The sequence below is a fragment of the Ovis aries genome, chromosome 16 (genome assembly GCF_016772045.2).
Source record: "Ovis aries strain OAR_USU_Benz2616 breed Rambouillet chromosome 16, ARS-UI_Ramb_v3.0, whole genome shotgun sequence".
NCBI classification, from domain to species: domain Eukaryota; kingdom Metazoa; phylum Chordata; class Mammalia; order Artiodactyla; family Bovidae; genus Ovis; species Ovis aries.
Window position 1 is genome coordinate 67,792,147 of NC_056069.1, and position 23,375 is coordinate 67,815,521.

The 23,375-nt window shown below is 51.3% G+C and overlaps 1 protein-coding gene across 4 annotated transcripts in view; it reads right to left on the reverse strand.

Moving 5' to 3' along the window:
- ICE1 (interactor of little elongation complex ELL subunit 1) overlaps window positions 1–1,647 on the reverse strand; it is a 69,268-nt gene extending 67,621 nt beyond the window's left edge. For all 4 annotated transcript variants that reach the window (XM_060400281.1, XM_060400279.1, XM_060400280.1 and 1 more), the window contains exon 1: window positions 1,315–1,647. The gene's annotated coding sequence lies outside the window, so the exon portion shown is untranslated. The remainder of the gene's footprint in view (window positions 1–1,314) is intronic.
- Window positions 1,648–23,375: the final 21,728 nt, after the last annotated feature.

A 23,375-nucleotide genomic window follows, 5' to 3' on the forward strand; every position in this document is an offset into this window, starting at 1 on the left:
TCTCACGTTCACACACACAGCACATCTGCAAGATGCTCTGGTCACCATTGCGTTATTCACCACTATGTCCCTGGTGCCCAGAACACCGGGTACAATAGGAGTAACTCAATTACACATCAGTACCACGCTGGACTACAACCAGAGGCTCTGCCAGCTCAGATGGTAAAAACTCCACCTGCCAAATGGGGGAGCCGCAAATTCGACCCCTGGGTTGGGAAGACCCCCTGGAGAAGGAACTGGCAACCCCCGCCAGCATATTCCTGCCTGGAAAAAAAAAAAATCCCATGGACAGAGAGAGGAGCCTGGAGGGCTACACATACAGCCCATGGGTCACAAAGAGCTGGACGCGACTGCGCACACAGGCACAGACGGAGCACAGCGCTACTTTACCACCGAAAAACACTGATGACAGAAGCAAAAAGAGAGACTCCTGACATCAGATGGCTGCGAGAAGTCCAGCTGGGGAGGGGCACTCCTCAGGGCCTGAGGCCGACGCTGGCAGCGGCTCCTCTTCTGCCGGGGGCGCGCACACTCCATGCTACACTTCAGAGACCTGCAGCGTCCACGTGCCTTCGGGGGACGAATGACCCTCCTGGCCAACCCGCAGGCCACATGAGCACCCGCCCCCACCACCCCCACAAGCAAGAAATACGGAAGGACTGGCCAGCACAGTAAAAAAACCACCACCTTCTCCTGGGAGAGATTAGCTTTCCTCGGCATTCTGACCACCACTCCTCTCCCTCGGAGTCAGCCTTGGGGGAAACACCGGGATTGGAGAAGGGAACCCCGGGGGGCCCCCCACCCCTCCACCAGTGCTGCACCTAGGAAATGAATCCCAGATTCCAAGCCTGAAGAACGCAGCGAAAAGTCACTAAAACATGTTCAACTCTTGCAAGCCCATGGACTGTAGCCTGCCAGGCTCCTATGTCCATGGGATTCTCCAGGCCAGAATACTGTAATGGGTAGCCTTTCCCTTCTCCAGGGGATCTTCCCGACCCAGGGATCGAACCCTGGTCTCCCGCATTGCGGGCGGATTCTTTACCAGCTGAGCCACCAGCGCAGTCCAAGAATACTGGAGTGGGTAGCCTTTCCCTCCTCCAGGGGATCTTCCCGACCCAGGAATCGAACCAGGGTCTCTCCCTGCATTGCAGGCGGATTCTTCACCAGCTGAGCCACCAGAGAAGCCCTAGCCTTTCCCAAAACGGGGAGGGGGAGGGGGGCTTCCGCCCGAGGCCCACCCCCACCCCCGCCCCGCGCCCCGCACGGCCCGGCCCAGCCCCTCCGCGCCCTCGGCCTGAGGGGCAGACGCCTCACCTGCTGCAGAGAGGCGCAGCCCTGACAGCGCGAGAGGTCCGCCGCCGTCCCCGGCGCCGCCGAATGGGTCTCGCCCGGCATCATGGTGCCGCCGCCGGGCCCGCAGAGCCCGCGCGCCTCAGGGGCCGGCGGCCTCGGCCCCGTCCTGCCTCTGCTGACGCCGCCGGGGCCGCCTGGCCCTCCCGGGCCGCTTCCCGCCGGGTCCGGGCGGGTCCATCCGTGCACCGAGGTCCCCGTGGAGCCGGGCGAACGGCTCTCCGAGCCAGAGCCACCTCAGGCGCTGCAGACAGAAACGGTACACCCGGCGCGGCCCCCCGAGCGTGCGACGCCTCCGAGCCAGGACCCCGCCCCGCCCCGGCTCGCCCCGCCCCCACGCCGCGGCGCGGGGCTGCCCGCCGCGCCGCCTGAGGGAAAACGGGGCGCGGGACTGCGCCGCGGCGGCGGGGACACACGCCCCGAGGAAACAGCGCGGGGCGGAGAGGCGTCGGACGGGCCCCCTCTTCCGCCGTGTAGCGTTTAGTCTTCCTTTGCCGGCTTGCTGTGTAGACGGCTTTCGATAGACACCTAAAACCTTCGCCGAGGGGGAGGTGACCTGAGGTGACGTCACTGCAGGCGCCTCCCGGCGCTGAAGGACCCCGCACGCTGACGGGCCGGTGCGCAAGTTTTAACTGGAGCGGCGCGCTCCGTCAGAGTGCGACCGGGCCCAGGCGGAGACCCGAGGACTACGTCTCCCGGCGGCCCCCGCGCGCCGGGCGGACCCCGAGCAGTTCTTCCTGCCGCCGCGGGCGCCCCTGAGGGGGCGGTTCGCCTAGTTAGACGTTGTCGTCGTCGCCGCTGACCAGTCCTTCTTCCCAGACGTCTCTCTTCTCACAGCTCCCCCGCCTTCCGTGTCCACTTGCCGTCCGGCCCCGCGCTCCTCGGCCTCTTCCTCACCCCCACCCCCACTCCGGAAGCCCTGCCAAGCACAGCGCTTGGCCGAATCCTGGGCAGTGGCCGGCTGCTAACAAATGTTATTAAAATATCTTGCAAAGGGAAAAAGAAAATCTTCACTTTACAGCAATTCCCGGATACACCCAAGTCCTCATCCTCTTGTTTGAATCGAAGTTTCCCCCGATATCCGCTGCCACCAGAATCTTTTGGATGATCCCAGCTTGTTGCCATCGGTTACCTTGCTCGGAAGCCTCAGACGTCGCTTCTCGACGTCTGGTTAGGAAGTCCGAATTCTTAGCGTCCCATACAAGAACTGCATGCATTAAGGAGACGTCCCAGGCCCTATCAGCTCCTTAAATCTTCGGATGGAAATTGCAACTGAAAACAGCACCCACCCCCCCCCCCCCACCCCCCGCCACTTCCAAGAAAGCAGTCTGTGTTCCTCTCCAAACGCCGGCATCCCTGTCCTTGCTTGTACACGCTCTGCGGTTGAAGCTGGCTGTGAAGTGGAGGGACCAGGTGTCCAGCAGTCGCTTAGATCACCTGCCCTTGGCACTGAAGACACGTCTGTACTCGTCCGAGGGGCTAATGTGGGATGTGCAGAAGACAGGAGTAGGGTTAAAGTGAAAGGAGAAGCGAGAAAGGGGAGAGGAGCCCCTGTGGTCCTGATGACTTTACATGTTCCATGTCTGCCTTCCAACCTCGGACAAACAGGTCTTAACAGTAGCTTCCCTCCCCAAATGTTTCCCCCCACCCCCCTCCCCACCCCACCCCTCCCCGGCCCAGGGTATCTTAGCCAAGGAGGCACCAGCTTATGCTCCAGCGTTGGCTCGCTCTGCACTGTCCACCCGCCTACACGACATCCCTACCCTTGCAGGAACTGGGAACTCGCTGCTGCCTTCCTGTCCCCTGCACCTGCCTGGAACGCCCTTCCTGCCAGCGTGGCATTCTGTAACCCTCCTGTCCTGCCAGGCCGCACGTTTTACCTCCACGACCACAGTGTGTATGTCCTTTTTTGTCTGCTTGTGGTTTCCTTACTATGTCATATCCTAACTTCTTTGTGACCCCATGGACTATAGCCCACCAGGCTCCTCTGTCCACGGGGTTTCCCAGGCAAGAACACTGGAGTGGGTTGTTGTTTCCTTCTCCAGGGGAGCTTCCTGACCCAGGGACTGAAACTGTCTCCTGCATTGACAAGCAGATTCTTTATCGCTGAGCCATCAGGGAAGCCCCTTTTTGTTCCTTATCACTAATTTTTTTTTTATTAATACCACATTTTGACTTGGATAGTGGTGTTCTTTATGTCTTAGAGGTGAGTTTTCCTTTTAAACACTGCAAAGTGCAAAGGCAATGGCTTCCCCACTCCAGTACTCTTGCCTGGAAAATCCCATGGATGGAGGAGCCTGGTAGGCTGCAGTCCATGGGGTCGCTAAGAGTTGGACACAACTGAGCGACTTCACTTTCATTTTTCTGTTTCATGCATTGGAGAAGGAAATGGCAACCCATTCCAGTGTTCTTGCCCGGAGAGTCCCAGGGACGGTGGGCTGCCCTCTATGGGGTCACACAGAGTCGGACACGACTGACGCGACTTAGCAGGAGCTTAGCAGCAGCAAGTGCTGTACACAGTAGGTGCTCTGTGGATGGCAGAGTGAGTCAGATTTGCTGCGGCTAATTGAAAGTGAACAATAATAAGCACTTCCACTCAGAAGTGAAAGTGCATTTGTTCCATCTTCTACCTTTATCATAAGATATTCAAAGGGGGAAGAAAGACCAACGGCAGCAGTCTGTTTTGTGTAATGTACTGTGGGCAAACTTTCCATAAATGGCCACACAGTAAATATTTTAGGATTTGGGGAGCATACAGGTCTTTACTGCATATGTCATTTTCTTTGTTTGTTTTTGAGAAACCGTCTACAGATGTAAAACTCATTCTTACCTGGCAGGCTGTGCAAAAACAAGTGTAGTTGTAGTTCATAATGGAAATTGGTGTTGGCCACTGGTTAGGGAGTGCCGGAAACGACATTTTTCCTCTCCTGTAAGAATGGCCACCCCTACTGTGTCATCCTGTAGCCCCTGATGCGCAGAGCCCTCTCCTTGGAGAAGCCCCCGATGCTGGGAAAGATTGAGGGCAGGAGGAGAAGTGGGCAGCAGAGGATGAGATGGTGGGCTGGCATCACTGACTCAATGGACACAAGTTTGAGCAAACTCTGAGAGATAACTGAAGGACAGGGAAGCCTGGCGTGATACAGTCCATGGGGTCACGAAGAGTCCAAGAGAACTTAGCAACTGAGCGACAGTAACATTGTGTCGTTGTGATGGAGACACACAAGCATATGTCTACATGCAGAAAATGGCAAGCAGTGACTTTGGAACCACACACCTGGCTTTAAACTCTCAAGCAAGTGATCTCTTTGAGCTGCTATTTCCTTACAGAGGAGTAGCTATAATTTAAGGGTAAAATGAAAATGGCAAGGCCAAGCCCATAAGCTCTACCATACAGTGAAGAGGTATTCACAGTTTATTGATGGTGTCATCTAGTTTGGAAAATAGATAATATCTCCATCCAACTCACATAAAAAAATAATAGAAGAAAAAGGGGGAGGGGAAGAGGTTTGGTTTGGGTTGGGGTTTTTTGTTGGTTTTTTTTTTTTTTTTTGCAATTTTTTTTTTAATTTTGATCAAGCTTCCAAGGAAAACTGTTTTTCTGTCAGACTGTCCTAAGACCTGGAGGTATGTCTAGATTCTGGTTCTGATTTTGGGGACCCCTGTGCCTGGAGTCCAGGAAGCTATTGAGAGAATCCAACTATAATAATCTCAGTTCTTGCCTCACACCCTCATCATCACCCCCCATATCCTTGGTAGCTTCTCAAAGTTAATGCTTTGAAGAATAACAAAATTTAAAGGTTAATGAAATTGATTATTTAATTTATTAACATGATTCCACTGAATGGCTAATAGATTTTGTCTAGAAGTCAAGGCTTATATCACAAGAACTCAGAATGGAAAGCTGTTTGTTCTTTGAATGTTCTGATATTTTGCTTTATGGAGAGCTAGTCTTTCACCTGCTGCCTTTATCCACAAGCAAAATAAACTGTGTTTCTTCCTTCTTTTAAATTCCTGAGAGGCGCGTTACGGAATAGTGTGTAACTCTAGCAGTCTGCAGTTCCGTGGTGTTATCTGATTAAGTTGTGCTAATTTCTGCATCTGTGATGTAATGCTAACATAAGCCCACAAGATGTCTGTCTTTCCCTGTCTCTGGTTTAGACCTAAATGGAGTTTCCAACCATGTTTATGACTTATGGCACCCCACTCCAGTACTCTTGCCTGGAAAATCCCATGGATGGAGGAGCCTGGTGGGCTACAGTCCATGGGGTCGCTAAGAGTTTGACACGACTGAGTGACTTCACTTTCACTTTTCACTTTCCTGCATTGGAGAAGGAAATGGCAACCCACTCCAGTGTTCTTGCCTTGAGAATCCCAGAGACGGGGAAGCCTGGTGGGCTGCCGTCTGTGGGGTTGCACAGAGTCGGACGTGACTCAAGCGACGTAGCGTAGCAGTACTTTGGCCTCCTGATGCAAGGAGGTGACTCAATTGCTGGGAAAGATTGAAAGCAGGAGGAGAAGGGGATGACAGAGGATGAGATGGTTGGATGGCATCAGCGACTCAGTGGACATGAGTTGAGCAAACTCGGGGAGACGGTGAAGGAAGGGTAGCCGTTGTGCAGTCCATGGGGTTGTAGCAAATCAAACATGAACAACAGCAACAATCCCTTCCGGGTGGGGAGGGATGTTTGAGTTTTCCCCAGGGATCAGCGGTGGGCTCTATGCCTTTGCTTCTTTTTTTAAAAAATTATTTATTTATTTGGCAGCATTGGGTCTTAATTGCAGCACACGAGATCTGTGCTGCATCATGCAGGACCTTTTGTTGCAGGGCAGAGATTCTTTAGTTTTGGTGTGCAGATTTAGTTTGCTTTGCAGCACTTGGGGGTCATAGTTCCCTGACCAGGGATCAAACCTGTGTCCCCTGCATTGTAAGGCAGATTCTTTACCTTTGGACTATCAAGAAGTCTCTTCCCCAGCACTGGGGTCTTTTCCAATGAGTGGGCTCTTCACATCAGGGGGTACAGCAGGGGTGGCCATTCTAATGGGAGAGGAAAAATGTCATTTCCAGCATTCCCTAACCAGCGGCCAACACCAGTTTCCATTATGAGCTACAACTACACTTGTTTTTGCACAGCCTGCCAGGTAAGAATGAGTTTTACATCTTAAGTCAAGGGGTCTTACCTGAAAGATTGAGTTTACTGAGAAACCTGAAGAACCAGTTTTTGGAAGACACCCTGAGGCTGGGAAAGATTGAAGGCGGGAGGAGGAGGGGACAGAGGACGAGATGGGATGGACAGGAGTTTGAGCAGTCTCTGGGAGTTGGTGAAGGATTGGGAGCCCTGGCGTGCTGCAGTCCATGGAGTCACAAAGAGTCGGACAGGACTGAGCGACTGAACAACGACCTGGGAGACCAGCTTTTGCTTTAAAACAAGCATGATTTGGAATGGAAGGCAGAACTGATACAGCTGATACGGATGAAGTGCGATGTAAAGGACTTCCTGGTTGCTAAAGCCCTCTGCAGGGGAGTGTGAGGTATTTTGTGAACGTCTGGCAGCTGTAACTCCCGGTCACCTGGGACTCTTCCATGGTCTCCAGGATTTGCATCCTGAAAGTTCCCACCCTACAGACCCAGTAACTTCTGGCCCCTTCCAGCACCAGGATCATCTACACTGTTTGGGGGGCCAGATATAAGATGAAAATGCCAGACCCCTTGTTCAGAATTTCTGATGAATTCTAAGATGCAACAGCAAAGCGTCAAACAGGGGCAGTCCTCTTGTGAGCGAGGGTCAGTCTTGACAATGGGCAGCATGCTGAGAAAGTGGCCCCGCCGCCTCCCTGTCTGGAACCAGACCTGCCCCCAGCTCCCCTCGCCTCCCAACGTGGCCCACCCTCCCCCACGCCTGGAGCGCAGAGCTACGTCCTCCCTGCTCCCACCCTCAGCCCACTAGGTGGTCCTCCCTTCCTGTCCTAAGAGACGCCAACACCAGAGTCCGACCAGTCCAGAGACATCGTGGGCGGACTTCTCGCTTCACCGAAGGCTCTCATCCTAGGTCTCGCGTCTCTCCTCCCTGTCTGTCCATCCATCTGTCCAGGCCCTTCGTGATCCTGGTTGCACATGGTCTCAGCCACCCGTGTTGTGGGTCACTCCCATCTCCTACGTCTGTGACTGTAAAACTCCACGGAACCCTGGGATAACTTGCAGGGTGACCCCAGGAAAGTTCTGAAGGATGGCTCAAAATGTTGTTCTAACTGTGAAAGAAAAAAAAAAACCATGTTATTTCTGACACTTGACAAAGAACAGCAAAGCCTTTATTTATGCCCTGGTGACAGGCGTAAGGAGCCCTGCTGGGTTTTTGCGGCAGGAGAGGGCTTGGGCCCCATGCCAGCAACCAAGAGGAAAGGTGGGGATTTGCAGCCACAGCGCAGGGCGGTGGCGGGGTGAGGGTGGGGCAGGGGGTGGAGCGTTTCTAAGAGAAAACATCCAGCCTCCAGGGGTGGGGGCAGGGGTCCTGGCTAAAGCATCCTGACAGGACTCTAGCTGCAGGCAGGCAGGGTGGGCAGATCTCACGTGGGGGACGTGGAAGATGGGGAACGTGGAAGATGGGGAGCATGATCAGACGTCTCCGGGGTCCCGTACCCAGGGTGGGGCCTCCTGATCCAAGTGACTGAACAAGACTCTGCCTCAGATCCAACCAGGCAGAGATGAGCCCTGAAGCCCGGGGGTCAGGGCCACACTGAGAGGACAGCTCAGAGGAGGCCTGTGCAGGGGAGACCTGGCGGGCGGCAGCAGCCGCGCTCCTGGGGTCTGCTCCGGCCGCCCCTCCACGTGTCACCTGAAGCGAAGCGCTCTCTCCTGGAAGAAGCCTGAGGACCTGTCTCTCTCTCAGAGCCACCGCTCAGTCCAAGGACGAGGAGAGCTCTGTTGAGGCCATTCTGTGTCGTGTTAGTCGCTCAGTCGTGCCTGACTCTTTGTGACCCCATGGACTGTAGCCCTCCAGGCTCCTCTGTCCGTGGAATTCTTCAGGCAAGAACACTGGAGTGGGTGCCATTCCCTTCTCCTGGGGATCTTCCTGACCCAGGGGTCGAACCCAGGTCTCCTGCATTGCAGGCAGATTCTTTACCACCTGAGTCACCAGGGCAAATCCACCAGGACATTTCTGGATAAGAATAGCCTTCCCTGTTAGCACTTCAAGGCTGCCAGTGGGTCCCAGCACCGGTGACAGCAAGGCTGGACCCACAGTGAGAGAGGGAAGACAGAGGTCACCACAGGGCACCGTGGCGCCTTCCAACCCCTGATCCTTTCGGGCAGGTCCAGAGGGAGGAAGGGTCTCTGGCAGACACGGTCTGAGGGTAGTGGTGCTCCTTTGAGACAGGCTTCCTTTTTCCGCTTCATGGGAATCAAAGCCGGTGCGGACGCAGCATCCCCAGGCCCAGGGAGGCTGTCCTCCCAGCTGGACGAGCTGCGGGAGCCTCCCTTCTCCCCCCGGCCCTTCACACTCCACTGCTGGCTCAGTCCTCACCCTGGAGTCCTGCGGGCACCTCCGTAGCAGGCACATGAAACCCTCTGCCCCGATTTTTGCTGCAAGTCATACTGTGTCCCAGTGTTTTATGGAGACAGTGATGGATCCACTCCCTGCTGTGCCTTCCCTAGGGCCTCACCTTCCCTCCCGCCCTCTTCAGAGTCTGCTCTGAGCTGAGCTTTGGTCTTCAAAGTCCCTGCTGGCTTGGCCTGTATCCTTGAGCGCTTGGGGAATGACTCTGGGAATGACCTGTTATGCCTGTGATCCCCGTGGCCTCTGTGCACTGAGCATCCTTCTTGTTACTATTTAAAGGGATCCATCCTCACTAATATAACCAGAACATCTCCTGAACTGGCATGTGTGTTCAACAATGTTTCACCATCATCTTTTAATGGTTATTAAATATGAGGTCCGGTGAGCCCCACTCAAGGTTGACACAACACTGCCCCTTGGTGGCCTCAGTCCCATCCCAGTAAGTGTCTTCACGCACCTGTGAGCTTGCCTCTAAGCCTGGGTCCCAGCTGGGCCCTGCTCTGAGGGGCACTGGGCGTCAGCCTCACACACTGCAAATTCTCACTCCACATCAGGGTTTCCCAGCCTCACCAGCTGTTCTCTTCTTTAGCTGCTGAGTCATGCCCAACTCTCTGTGACTCCATGGACTGCAGCCCTCCAAGCTTTCTTGTTCTTCTCCAGGTCCTACAGCTTGCTCAAACTCAGCCTTCCAACCCATCTCATCCTCTGTTGCCCTCTTCTCCACCTGCCTTCAGTCTTTCCCAGCATCAAGTCTTTTCCAATGAGTCGTATCAAGTGGCCAAAGTATTGGAGCTTCGGCTTCAGCAACCCTGAAAGTGAAAGTGAAGTCGCTCAGTCGTGTCGGACTCTTAGCGACCCCAGGGACTATAGCCTACCAGGCTGCTCCATCCATGGGATTTTCCAGGCAAGAATACTGGAGTGGGTTGCCATTGCCTTCCCCCTGGGACTGGGTAATTCTGGAGAGTTGTGATGGTGGGGCCTCCCTGTGCACCTCAGGATATTAAACAGCAGCCCCCAGGCTGTATACCAGATGCCAGGAGCCCCTCACTCTTTGTCACCGTTGTGAAAACGAAAACTCTCTCCAGACCTTGCTCACATCCCCGGGGTGGAGGTACGGGGTTCAAAACCACCCCTGCTTGAGAACCACTGCACTGCCTCACGGAAGTTGCGTCTTTAATTTTCTTGGTGGCTGGAAGGGAAAACGTGGAGGTGAGGGAGTATTTCTTAAAGACGGAGGATGCGCATCTCAGCCTGCACCGCTTGCCTTTGTCGTAGCTGCTGGTCACCCTTTCCCCCTTCCCTGGGGTCTTACTGGGGCCCAGACACCCTCTCCTCTGGACGCCCCCTATCCCACAGGCTGCTCCTCCTCAGTCTCTCTTACTGGCCCCCCGGACTGGCCCTTGCAGGGTGTCAGTGCGGGCAGACCTGGAGCGGCCCGCCTCCTCCCCTCCCTCCGCGTTTACTCCCCGTGCTCCTCAGTCTGCCCTGCTTCGAGTCCCGGCTGACACCACACAGTGTGGTCCACTGGCCTGAGCTCTACAGGGGCAGGTCCCCGCCTCTGTGCGCTCTCCCGCAGCGGGGAAGGGGCGTCCTGACCATCTGGCCGGGTTAGCCACCGTGTGTTCTCCACTTACAGGCCCAGAGCAGAGGAGGTCCCTTCCCTCCTCTCCTCTCCTGCACGTCCAGCTCGCGGGCAGCTGGGCCGTCCAAGCACGTGCATCCCAGGCTCCCACCGTGCCCACCGCCCTCCCCCGCCCCGTCCCCCTTTACTCATCCCAGCAGTGCGTTGACACACAAGTCGTCTCAGATTCCCCAGCGGACCAGGAAAGAGTGAAGTCAAGGCCGACCTCGCTGCCTCTGCGTTCTCACTGTCCCCCACCCCTCTCAGATGTGCCCCGACAGGCTCCAGGCACCTCCGACCCCCTTCAAGGGGCTCTTCCTTCTCCTCCCCATCTGTGGGCCCCTCCCCCACCTCATCCACTTCTCTGCTGCAGCCCCCCTCCCCCAAGCAGAGGGTCTGCCAGGGGAGTCTGTCCAGATCAGCTTGGCTCTCAGTCTTCTGAGCTCTCGTCACCACCCCACGTGATCTGCCTGTGTGCTGATGGCTTCACTCGGCTGGAACTGGCACTTCGTGGAGGAGAAGCTCTTTGTATTCATTTCGGGTCCTCAGCACCTAGAGCACGCCTCACGTGCCTAACATTCAACAGGTTATTCAACAGGTCTCATTGTGGAAAGAATTAATGAGTGATCAATTAACAATTAACTAATCACTAATTAACAAATGAGCGGTTAATTAACAAATATCTGGATTAAAAAATATAGGTTAGTCAGATTAAAAACCAGGAACTCCACAGTTGTGCTCCATGACAATTTTTCCAGCTGAATTAGCTGAAAAATGCATGTCATCACGTGGGTGTTCATAACAACTTTGTTCATAATTGCTGAGACTTGAAAGCAATTCAGATGACCTTAGTAGGCGCATAAATAGATAAACTGTGGTCCATCCAGTCAATGGAATACTATTCAGTACTAAAAAATGCACGTTAAGCCATGAAAAGTTCAGTTCAGTCGCTCAGTCAAATCTGACTCTTTGCAACCTCATGGACTGCAGCACTCCAGGCTTCCCTGTCCATCACCAACTCCTGGAGCTAGCTCAAACTCATGTCCACTGAGTCAGTGATGCCATCCAACCATCTCATCCTCTGTTGTCCCCTTCTCCTCCTGCCTTCAATCTTCCCAGCATCAGGGTCTATTAAAAGACATGGAGGAGACTTAAGTGCCCATGACGAAGTGAAACAAGCCAGTGTTAGTGGGCTACATCCTGTGTGATTCTGACTCTTACGACATTCTGGAAAAGGCAGACTATGCAGACAATAAAGGCTTCCCAGGCAGTGCTAGTGGTAAAGAGCCAGCCCGCCAGTGCAGGAGGCTTAAGACAGGCTTCGATCCCTGGGTTGGGAAGATCCACTAGAGGAGGAAATGGCACCCCACTCCAGTGTTCTCGCCTGGAGAATTCCATGCACAGAGGAGCCCAGCTGGTTATGGTCCATAGGCTCACAAAGAGTCAGACACTACTGAAGTGACTTAGCACGCGTGCATGGAGACGGTGAAAAGACTGTGGTCTCCAGGGCTTGGGGAGGGGAGGTGAACAGGTGGAGCACAGAGGGTTTTTAGAGCAGTGAAAATAGTTTCTGTATTAGAGGATAATAACGGTCAGATGTCTTATGTTTGTCCAAATCCGTAGGCTGTTCATCACCAAGAATGAACACTCACCTAAACTGTGGACTTTCGGTGATGACGACTCATCAGTGTGGCTTCGTCAGTTATAACAAATGGACCACAAGGAGGGAGGTGTTGGCAATGGGGGAGGCTGTGTGGAGGAGGGGCAGGACAGGGGATATATCTGTACTTACCATTTTGCAGAGAACCTGTAATGTCTAAAAATTAAAATTTGATATATATATAGTGTGTGGATTCACATACGTATGCAAGAAGTTTCAGGCAGTGGGACTCACAATAAGTCTCTGAGTCAGGGCCTCTGGAGTGCAGTGAGCCCGGGGCCAGCAATACTGATTAACTGAAGTGATGGTAGGGGCACAGACAGACCACAGAGTCTGGTAAGCCAGGGTAGAAATGCTTTAGATTTGAAGTGCAATGGTCAGCCACTGGGCTTCCCTGGTGGCTCAGATGGTAAAGAGGTCAAGTTGCTTCAGTCTAGTCTGACCCTTTGTGACCCCATAGACTGTAGCTTGCCAGGCCCCTCTGTCCATGGGATTCTCCAGGCAAGAATACTGGAGTGGATTGCCATGCCCTTCTCCAGGGGATTTCCCCCGCCCAGGGATCAAACCCGCATCTCTTATGTCCCCTGCATTGGCAGGCAGCCTCTTCACCACTAGTCCCACCTGAGAAGCCTTCTGAAAACACAGATGGGAAAGAAAGAGTGTGCCTGGAATCCAGGAGACGTGTTCAACGTCTGGGTGGGGAAGATCCCCTGGAGAGGGGAATGGCAGCCCACTCCATGGGCAGTCATTCAGTTCAGTCGTGTCCGACTCTTTGCAACCCCATGGACTGCAGCTCGCCAGGCCTTCCTGTCCATCACCAACTCGAGGAGCCTGCTCAAACTCATGTCCATCGAGTCGGTGATGCCATCCAACCATCTCATCCTCTGTCGTCCCCTTTCCCTCCTGCCTTAAATCTTTCCCAGCATCAGGGTCTTTTCCAGTGAGTCAATTCTTCGCATCAGGTGGCCAAAGTACTGGAGCTTCAGCTTCAGCATCAGTCCTTGCAATGAATATTCAGGACTGTTTTCCTTTAGGATGGACTGGTTGGATCTCCTTGCAGTCCAAAGGACTCCCAAGAATCTTCTTCAACACCGCGGTTCAAAAGTATCAATTCTTCAGCACTCAGCATTCTTTATGGTCCAACTCTCAAATCCGTACATGATTATTGGAAAAACCATAGCTCTGAGTAGGCAGCCATTGAAGGTTTTAAGAAATGGAGCGGCCTAATAAGATTCACATTAAAAACATTTCATTCTGGCTGTCTAATGGAAATAGCCTAGGAGACTGGGAGTTCTTTCCTGAGTTGGGAAAGAGTAATCAGCTTTGGGCAGAGAAGCAAGGATGAGTTCCTCTAAAGACGCGTGTAACTTAAGAGGTTGTCTGTGGCTTTCACAAGAGAGATTACACAATAAAATTATCTGGGCCCCTGAATGACAAAAAGATTTTGAAAAGTAATATTTTAAGTTTCTTACTAGCCTTTACATGGCTTCCCTGGTGGATGAGCAATAAAGAATCCACCTGCCAAAGCAGGAGACATGAGTTCAATCCCTGGGTTAGGAAGATCTGGAGAAGGAAATGGATACCCTCTCCAGTATTCTTGTCTGGGAAATCCCATAGACAGAGGAGCCTGGTGGGCTACAGTTCATAAAAAGAGTCAAACATGACTTCAAGACTAATAGCTACCAAAAAACCGGCCTTAAGAAACCATGATTCTCAAAGCTTTCTCATTTCTGAACCTGAAGGTCCAGATTGTGAGTTGGGATGGTTTTATTCTAAGATCCTGAGAATATAGCCCATTCCGTAATTTATCCAGGCAGGAAAGGATTGCCAAAGAGGGAAAAATATATATATCTATATCTTTCATTTCGAATAAATGTTGAGCAATTGTTTGAATTTTAGATAAAATGATACCAAACATCTTTGGCCAGAAATTTTCCTTTGGCCTCATCCTCAAGCCCTGACATAAAGAAAAATGGTGCTAAGCTTTAACAATGCATTCCAGATATATGGCAGACGCTCCAAGTCTTGGAGGTAATCATTCAACATATACTAGAGTGAAAAAATAGCTGCATGTTCTTCCTTAAAAAAATAGGAAAGTGTGAACTCCAAATGCCTCTAGGACATATCCTATTGAATTGGTTGTTATATTTTGAATTCCTAGTTAAAAAAAGAACTTTTGTAGCCAGTAAGGAACTTTATAGCTTTTGAGGAAAAGAATTAAATATCTGTTTAAGCATAGTTTAAAATTTTTTTGAAAATTCAGAAGTAAAATCTGAGAAGGGCTGTTGTGAAGACAGATTACATCCTATCTAACTCTGGAAGTAGAAGTTGCAGGCTGTTAAGTTCATCCTTGTTCTCAAGAACTAGGACATCCAGTTTTTGTGAAAGGCAAGAGGCGAGGTGAGGGATGATGCTTCCTTTTTCTTTGCAGCAAATATAAACGATCCGTTGGACTACGAGGAGATCAAACCAGTCACTTCAGTTCAGTCGCTCAGACCTGTCCGACTCTTTGTGACCCCATGGACTGCAGCACACCAGGCTTCCCTGTCCATCACTAACTCCTGGAGCTTGCACCAGTCAACCCTAAAGGCAATCGACCCTGAATATTCATTGGAAGGACTGACATTGAAGCTGAAGCTCCAATACTTTGGCCACTTGATACGAAGAACTGACTTATGGGAAAAGACCCCATTGCTGGGTAAGATTGAGGGCAGGAGGAGTTGGGGGGGGCAACAGATACGGTTGGGTGACATCACCGACTCAGTAGGCATGAGTTTGAGTAAACTCTGAGAGACAATGAAAGATGGAGGCCTGGCATACTGCAGTCCATGAGGGTCACAAAGAGTCAGACACAAGTTATCGACTGAACAACAGCAAGGAAACAACCATGGGGCCTTTCAAACAGGCAAAGTGATTCAGTGAAAGTGTTGAAAGTGTTAGTCACTCAGTCGTGTATGACTCTTTCCAGCCGCAGGGACTGCAGCCCGCCAGGCTCCTCTGTCCATGGGATTCTCCAGGCAACAATGCTGGAGTGGGGTGCCATTTCCTTTTCCAGAGGATCTTCCCAACACAGGGATCGAACCCAGGTCTCCTGCATCATAGACAGGTTCGTTACCATCTGAGCCAAATGATCCAAGGCCCTGCTAAAGCCAGGTAGCTCTGTCACTTGGGAATGATTCAGTTGTAAGGAACAGGAAATATACTCTCATTTGACTTTTAAAGGAATGTCTTGGCTCCTGTTAACTGGTCTGATCCAGGGTTAGCAGATCTGAGCTTTTAACTCTGTCAGTGATCAGACAGGCCCTCCCTGCCCAGGCACGTGATAAGCTGTGTCCTCAGGATTCTCCTGCACTAGGAGCGAAGTTCCTGCTCCTACAAACAAAACCTTGGCTCCATAAGGCCAGGTGCACACACCTGAACCAGCCTCTGCGGCTGGGAGAAGCTTAGGTCTGGGTCACTCGCCTTGCTGGACAGCCAGGCAGCCGCCCACACCGTGGGGTATGTTGTTGTCCAGTCGCTTGGTCATATCCGGTTCTTAGTAACCCCGTGGATGGCAGCCCACCAGGCTTCGCTGTCCTTCACCATCTCCAGGGCTTTGCTGAAACTCATGTCCGTCGAGTCGGTGATGCCATCCTCATCCTCTGTTGCTTCTTATCCTTCCACCCTCAGTCTTGGCCAGCATCAGGGTCTTTTCTAGTGAGTGACCATGGCGTGTGGGGCCAGAAACTGAAACGAACTCAGGTGCTTCTACGCCTGTGAGAAGACGATGCTGGCTGTCCACCCTCCAGCATGGGTGGCGATTCCGGGGGACCCTGTCCCACTGCGCTGCCCTCTGCGCCTTCCCACTTTGTGGACAGGACTGGGATGTAACGCCCTGGGTGGGCAGTGACTACTTTTATTCCTCAGGTGACTAACTGTAGCAGGGGCTTTAGTGAAAGGGAACCAGATTTGAAAGGGTAATTATGAAAGCAGATTTTTTTCATCTGTTCATTTATTGGGTATATTTTAGGGGACAGCACCCTCCTCTATGGCAGGCACTGTGTTCTGTGCTGGGATAAGGAGATGCAGGCTCATCTTACCTTGTCCCAGGAGCTCACTTAATTGAGAGTTAGGAGGGAAGAGTGTCTGTCATTGAAACCATACAAGAATAAGAAGGATGTCTTGAAGAAGCTCAATGGTCAAATAGCATTGGGAAATTGAGTCATACCTGGATATTTATTTTAAGAGGCATATGCTGCTGCTAAGACGCTTCAGTCGTGTCTGACTCTGTGCAACACCACAGACAGCAGCCCACCAGGCTCCCCCATCCCTGGGATTCTCCAGGCAAGAACACTGGAGTGGGTTGCCATTTCCTTCTCCAATGCATGAAAGTGAAAAGTGAAAGTGAAGTCACTCAGTCGTGTCCGACTCAGCGACCCCATGGACTGCAGCCCACCAGGCTCCTCAGTCCATGGGATTTTCCAGGCAAGAGTATTGGAGTGGGGTGCCATTGCTTACATGAACATCAGGGCTTGGCCCTTTACAGGCAATTATTTTTAAAGGATAAGCAAAAATGCTTGCTCAGCACTTGTTTAGTTGACTGCCCTACAATGATTAGTCGTTCAGATTAAGAAGCTATAAAACCAGGACACCAAAACTTACATTATGGCGATTTAATCAGATTGTAGATGAAGTAATAGAGAAGAAAACAGCAAAGTTCTCCAGCGGTCCCACATTTGCAAATCTTTACCTGGAGTCGAGAGAAAAATTATACACATAGTAAATAAATTTAAATCACATGCAAGGAAACGGATGCGTAAAATGAGAGTAGATGCTGTCTGTTTAAAGGTGACTTCACGTGGTAGAAAGAGGTAATTGGCGATCACATCCTCTCCTGATCTCCCTGGTGTGTCTTTCGCAGATTAGAGGGTCTAGAAAGCTAACCCAGCTGTGCTTGTACATCCTTGCAGCGAGGCTGGTGGATGTGAATTAGCGTCTGCCAGTCAGACTTTATTTTTGGGGGCTCCAAAATCACTGCAGATGGTGACTGCAGCCATGAAATTAAAAGATGCTTACTCCTTGGAAGAAAAGTTATGACCAACCTAGATAGCATATTCAAAAGCAGAGACATTACTTTGCCAACAAAGGTCCATCTAGTTAAGGCTATGGTTTTTCCAGTGGTCATGTATGGATGTGAGAGTTGGACTGTGAAGAAAGCTGAGCGCTGAAGAATTGATGCTTTTGAACTGTGGTGTTGGAGAAGACTCTTGAGAGTCCCTTGGACTGCAAGGAGATCCAACCAGTCCATTCTAAAGGAGATCAACCTTGGGATTTCTTTGGAAGGAATGATGCTAAAGCTGAAACTCCAGTACTTTGGCCACCTCATGTGAAGAGCTGACTCATTGGAAAAGACTCTGATGCTAGGAGGGATTGGGGGCAGGAGGAGAAGGGGACGACAGAGGATGAGATGGCTGGATGGCATGACCGACTCGATGGACGAGAGTTTGAGTGAACTCCAGAAGTTGGTGATGGACAGGAGGCCTGGCGTGCTGCAATTCATGGGGTCGCAAAGAATCGGACACGACTGAGCGACTGAAATGAACTGAACTGAACTGAACTGAATTGACAGTGGTCGCAGAAGAAGGAAGCCAGGGGGAGGCCGTGCTTCTGCTGCTGTGGTCGGGTTAGGTTGGTTTGTTTGTATTTTTCTCCAGCAGTATTCCAGGATGCTATGACTAGTTTCTTAGCTGTTGAGAACCCTTTGCAGCAGTGACGGCTGGAACGTCTTTGGACACCTAGGATAAGAGGTCCCGCCTGGTTGACATTGTCCCTCTGACCCTGTACCTTCCCCACTGGGCACAGGTGGCCACTCCTGGTGAGTCTGGACCTGTGGTGCACTGGGCTGTTCCTGGAGGCCCACCCAGCCTGGAGACACTTCCAATTCAGTGTGCAACAGCTCTATGGATTCATTGTTTTAAATTCTTTCATGCTTAAAATAGTTGTGGTGTCTTTTATCCCTTGCAATGTAATTCTCACTCATCCAGAAGTTGGCAATCAAAGTCGTCACAGGCAACAGACCCTGGGGGACTGAGACGGTGAGGCGATCTGTCAGTGGAATTTGAGGGCAGTGAGGATTCAGTCACCATGACAGGAATTGGATAGGTGTGGCAGACAGTAGGAAAAGCTACAGAAACTCTCACCCCGAAGTGTCCAGGAGTGAAGAGTCTGTTGAAAGCAAGACACCAGTGGACCAAGCGGCTGCTGCAACCTCGTGGCAAAATGAGGAGCACACGGTGGGGGGTGGGCGGGAAGCGCGTGGCTGAACGAGGTTTCAGAGAGAGAAAGAGTTAGGCCAGGTTTTCACATTCTCTGCTGTAGTGACAGTCGGACAAGGAGCTCCTAAGTCTGACAAATAGGGCTTCTTCCTGGTAGCTGAGGACATGACCGAAATGATCACTCTCATTGCTGACTTGCAGAGTCAGCTGAATTCAAAGCCTTGTCAAGGCTCCTTTGAAATACAGGAGGTTGTTTGGTTAAGAGTTAGAACGGGAGAACTTTGGTTGAGAGATTTCCTTGCTAAGAGAACTTCCTCCTTCTTTGTCTGACGAGGTCAATCTTATCGACATCTGACATAGTCTCCTGGAAAGGAATGCTGGCTCTCTCCTTGCCTGTTCCTACCTCCTTGTCACCCCTAGACCTGTAATTAGAATCAGATCCCCACATGCTTCAGAGGCAAAGAATAGAATCTGACTCAGGAAGAGAAGACATACTAATCAAAAGAATCATCATTTGTTTTTACAGTCAGCCTTCTGTATCCGTGGGTTTCACATCCATGCATTCAATCAACCATGAAATGAAAATATTTGGAAAAATATTCTGGAAATTACCAAAAAGCAAAACTTGTGTCACTCACTGGCAGCTGTGTAAATAGTATTTGCATTGTATTTAGAGCTCTTTGCATAGAATTTACATTATACTTACAATTATTTACCTTGCATTAGGTATTACGTCTAGAGATGATTTAAAGTATGCCAGAAGATGTCTGTAGCTTATATGGCAAACACTAGGCCATTTTACATTTACCATTTTACCTGAATATCCATAGATGCTCCTATATCCTGGGAGGGGTCTTGGAACCAATCCCTCCTGGATATCTAGGAAGTGTTAGTCACTCAGTCATGTTCAACTCTTTGTGACCCCATGGACTGTAGCGCTCCAGGCTCCTTTGTCCATGGAATTCTCCAGGCGAGAATACTGGAGTGGGTTGCCATTCCTTTTTCCAGGGGATCTTCCCGACTCAGAATCTGCATTTCGGGCAGATTCTTTTCGGTCTGAGCCAAGAGGAAAAGGGAAGGGAAGGGTTAGATATCTAGGAAGGATAGTATTTAATTAGATGAGAAGCCTGGGTAATATGTTTTGGAATCGTTTGGCAACACTCTAAATAAACTAGAGGGAAAGGAATATATCTTTAGTTTGGGCAAAATGTATCAGTTGTTCTGGTCTCTCACTTTAGATCTGTGTCAACATTTTCATTCTCTGACAATTAGCCATAGGAAATTTGAGTATCTTACCATCCTACAGGGACAGAGGAGCCTGGCAGGCTACAGTCCATGGGGTCACAATGAGTTGGACATGACTTAGCAATTAAACCACCACCGCCGCCATCATCCCTTAGGGTGCCATATTTATTCAATTTGTTGATGGCTTTGTGCTCATTGAACTTGGGGGGCCAGAAATAGCCTATCGTGTGTAAGAGCAGGCAAGATAGAACTGATGAAGAGTTCCAGGGGTCCCCACCAGCACTGAGCTTCTTGCAGACCCCCATGCAGCCTCCATGGGAGGCGGGGCATGAGTCGTGGGTGCTTGAGACTCTGCCATGGAGAAAGAAGCTCAGGGCTTGGTCAGACGCTTTTTTCTGTTTTGAGGAAGAATACACTACGTGTGGGTGTTTTGGGGAGCACTTGCAGGAAGTAGATTCCCTTACACTCTGTGTCAGGGCCTCTGCTCCAGACCCCTAGGCTCCTCAATGCAGCCTTGACCCATTTATTTGAGTAACCTGGAAGACAACCAGCTTCTGAGGAATGCAGAGCAGGAGGCGAGATGCTCTGACACCTGGCTTCCTAGCAGACGCGGAAGCCCTGACCAAGTGAGCCATCAGACCCACTGCAGACCTTCCTGGAGGAACTGGGGAGCCTTAGACTTTCGGCACAAAAGGTAATGCCTTTTATGGAAATTGCTGTTCACTCACTAAGTCGTGTCCGACTCTTTGTGACCCCAAGGACGGCAGCATGCCAAGCTTCCCTGTCCCTCACTGTCTCCCCGAGTTTTCTCAAACACATGTCCATTGAGTTGGTGATGCCATCCAACCATCTCATCCTCTGTTGTCCCCTTCTCCTCCCGCCCTCAATCTTTCCCAGCATCAGGGTCTTTTCCAGTGCGTCAGCTCTCAACATCAGGTGGTGAAAGGACTGGAGTTTCAGCACAGTGGTTTTTCTAAAATATCTCTTCATTGCTACAGGAACCCGGAAGAGATCGTGGGACATCGTATGTCCTTATGATCTAATTGATTTGGTCATGAAGTGTGGCTTCCAGAACAGCACTGGGTCAAAGGGAGATGACATTGGAGAGCTTGAGCATTAGCAGGCCTTGAAGGTCAATTAAAATTGCAAAAACATTAAACCTAATTAATAGAGGGTCAGGCATAGTATGCCAGGAACAGCCTAGGATAGATCTTTGCAGAGTGACATCTCTCACGTTTGTTCCTGTTGATGTGTAGTCAAGGGCGTTTCTCCCTGGGGTGGAAATCAAGCAGTTCCTGTAACATCTCATTTTTATTGGAAGGAGCTATGGCCGCAGGTGTAGACCTTAACTGATCCACGGGAAGTCGAGGGAGTTTGGCTGCTCAGGGACTTGGAAGGAATAAGATTGGAGGCCTGGTCACAAGGGGTCTGGAGCACAGGCATAGCTACAGAATCTGCTTCCTACAAAAGTTTTGCTCTCCGAAGTCTTCAGTAAACAGGTAGCCCAGATGACCTGTCTGTGTGGATCAGTTACCCTCTCCCCACACCACCTTGGTTTTCCAGCAGCAAGCTGGCCGTGGTATCTTGGATGAAGATGAATAATAGCCCGGGCTTTCCTTCACAAAGCTGATCTGTCAGCCTGCCACGGGCTTCCCCGGCCAAGAGCTGACAGGGCTGAGTGTCAGAGACAGTGTCATTCCTTGGGGAGTGGGAAATGGAATGTTGCCCGCTGTATCAGAAAACAAAGGATGAGAGAGCCATCAGCGATTGCAGCCCCCCCCCCCCCCCCCCCCCCCCCCCCCCCACCCCGGGCAGCCCTGAGGGAACTCAGGATGGAAACTCAGGAGGAATGCCAGCCAGTCGTCATCACACTGAATCCACCACTGACCCCCACCCACTGGGCGGCCCGCGGAGGCTCAGGATGAGAAAGCAGGGATATTGGGCCCAGACAGCTGAGGTGCAGATCAAAGGACTGGTTTCAGTGAGCCCAGACTCTTGCATCTTCTCATACATAGGAAAGCACTGAATTCCTTAACCTGAAATGTCTGGCTTCCTTTAATTAACAATAAGCTTTTGATGTTCAGACTGCCTGCCCCTTGTCGTAAAACTTCTATATAACCTGGAAACCCCCTTCAGGCGGGAGAAGTTAACAGTTAACTCTGGTACGCTGCCCACAAGCACACAAACCCCAGACCAATTGGAACCTGAAGGTCGATTATGCTGACTCATACTCACGTCACCATCAGCCAACCAGAAGAATGCTCACAAGCTGATCATGTCCTCTTTGAAGCATTTCTATAAAACCCCACACTCACTCACTGGTGGGGACACGCCATTTTCAGGACTTTAGTCCCCTCTGACCCCCTTTGCCTGGTAAAGCAATAAAGCTGTATTTTCTGTTTCACCCAAATCTCTGTCTCCAAGATTTACTTCCGTGTTGGGGTGCAGAGGCGAGATTTGACTCCAACATCCCTGTGGGGTTATGTGGTCTTCCCTTCCTACCCAAACATCCACATGCAGCTGGGTGTTCATAATGCTGGAATAGTCTATCGAGTACCCAGGCAAGACATCCATCAGGGGGCATTGCTGAAGTGGGAGTAATGTGAGAGTGGGTGACGCCCTTGTAGGATGCACTGCTCGCTTTGAAATGGTGACTGATACTTGGTGCTGTTTCCCCAAAGGCAAAAATACACATACCAAAGACCCTTGGAGGTAGGGCTGGGTCCTTTTGTTATTACCCATAATGACCATCACGCAAAATTGCTTCCCGCTCCCCCAACTTTCAGGTTTCATTGCTTAAAGGTTTTCATTCCTGGGTAGGAAATGCTAAATCTCAGTTATCCTCAGGGACGGCTCTTAGAACTGCCGAGCCAGTGGCAAAGGCTAACGGAAGATTCAATCGACCGGCCGAAACAGGACCGCAAAGAGCTCAAGTCTGCTAAGAGTAAAGGTGCGATTGACCAGAAATAGCTGCAGTATTTTCCGAGTGGAGAAAAGGAGTCATTTGTAAATAGTTACATGGATAGAAGTACTATGTATGGCTTTGTGCCCACTTGCAGGAGTGAGCACCATGGTAACGCCCGATGTTTCTTTCCCATTCTGTACAGGTGGCTTGGCCAAGTCCCCTTTCTGTCGCTCACATTTCTGTTTTTATTTCACACGCACTGCTGTTTTTATTTCACACGCGCCATGTTGGCTGTGGTCAGCGTCTCGGTCTCCGGTTGCAGAAGGGGAGACTGTGACTGCTGAGGCCGTGGTCCGATGACGGATGTGCTGATGGACAAGAGTGCGGATCTCTCCTCTTGTGCAGAGAAGATGGAGTTAGTTTTCATTTGTATGAAGAAATAAATCCATTATGTCGGGTGGGAGCTTTCTTGTCCTTCCGGTGGCTGAGAAGATTCCTTGTGGGGTGGTGGGCGCAGGTCCGGGGCTGCCAGAACGGGTTGCTATGGCACGTTTCGAGGTGCCTCTCTCAATGTCCATCCCGAACCCCAGCTGTGCCTTCCCAGAGGGCCAAGGTTGGGACGATGTTTCTCTGCCTCCTCTCCAGTTACGATCTGGATGAAACTGGCTTCTGAGAAGCAGCTGTCTTCCCAGGACCGCTGCCAGGCAGAAGGGCAGAGAGCTTGCCTTGCTGCCGCCGTAGCCACGTCAGCTGATGCCCGGGACCAAGACGCTGGCTTCTGCAGCCCTGG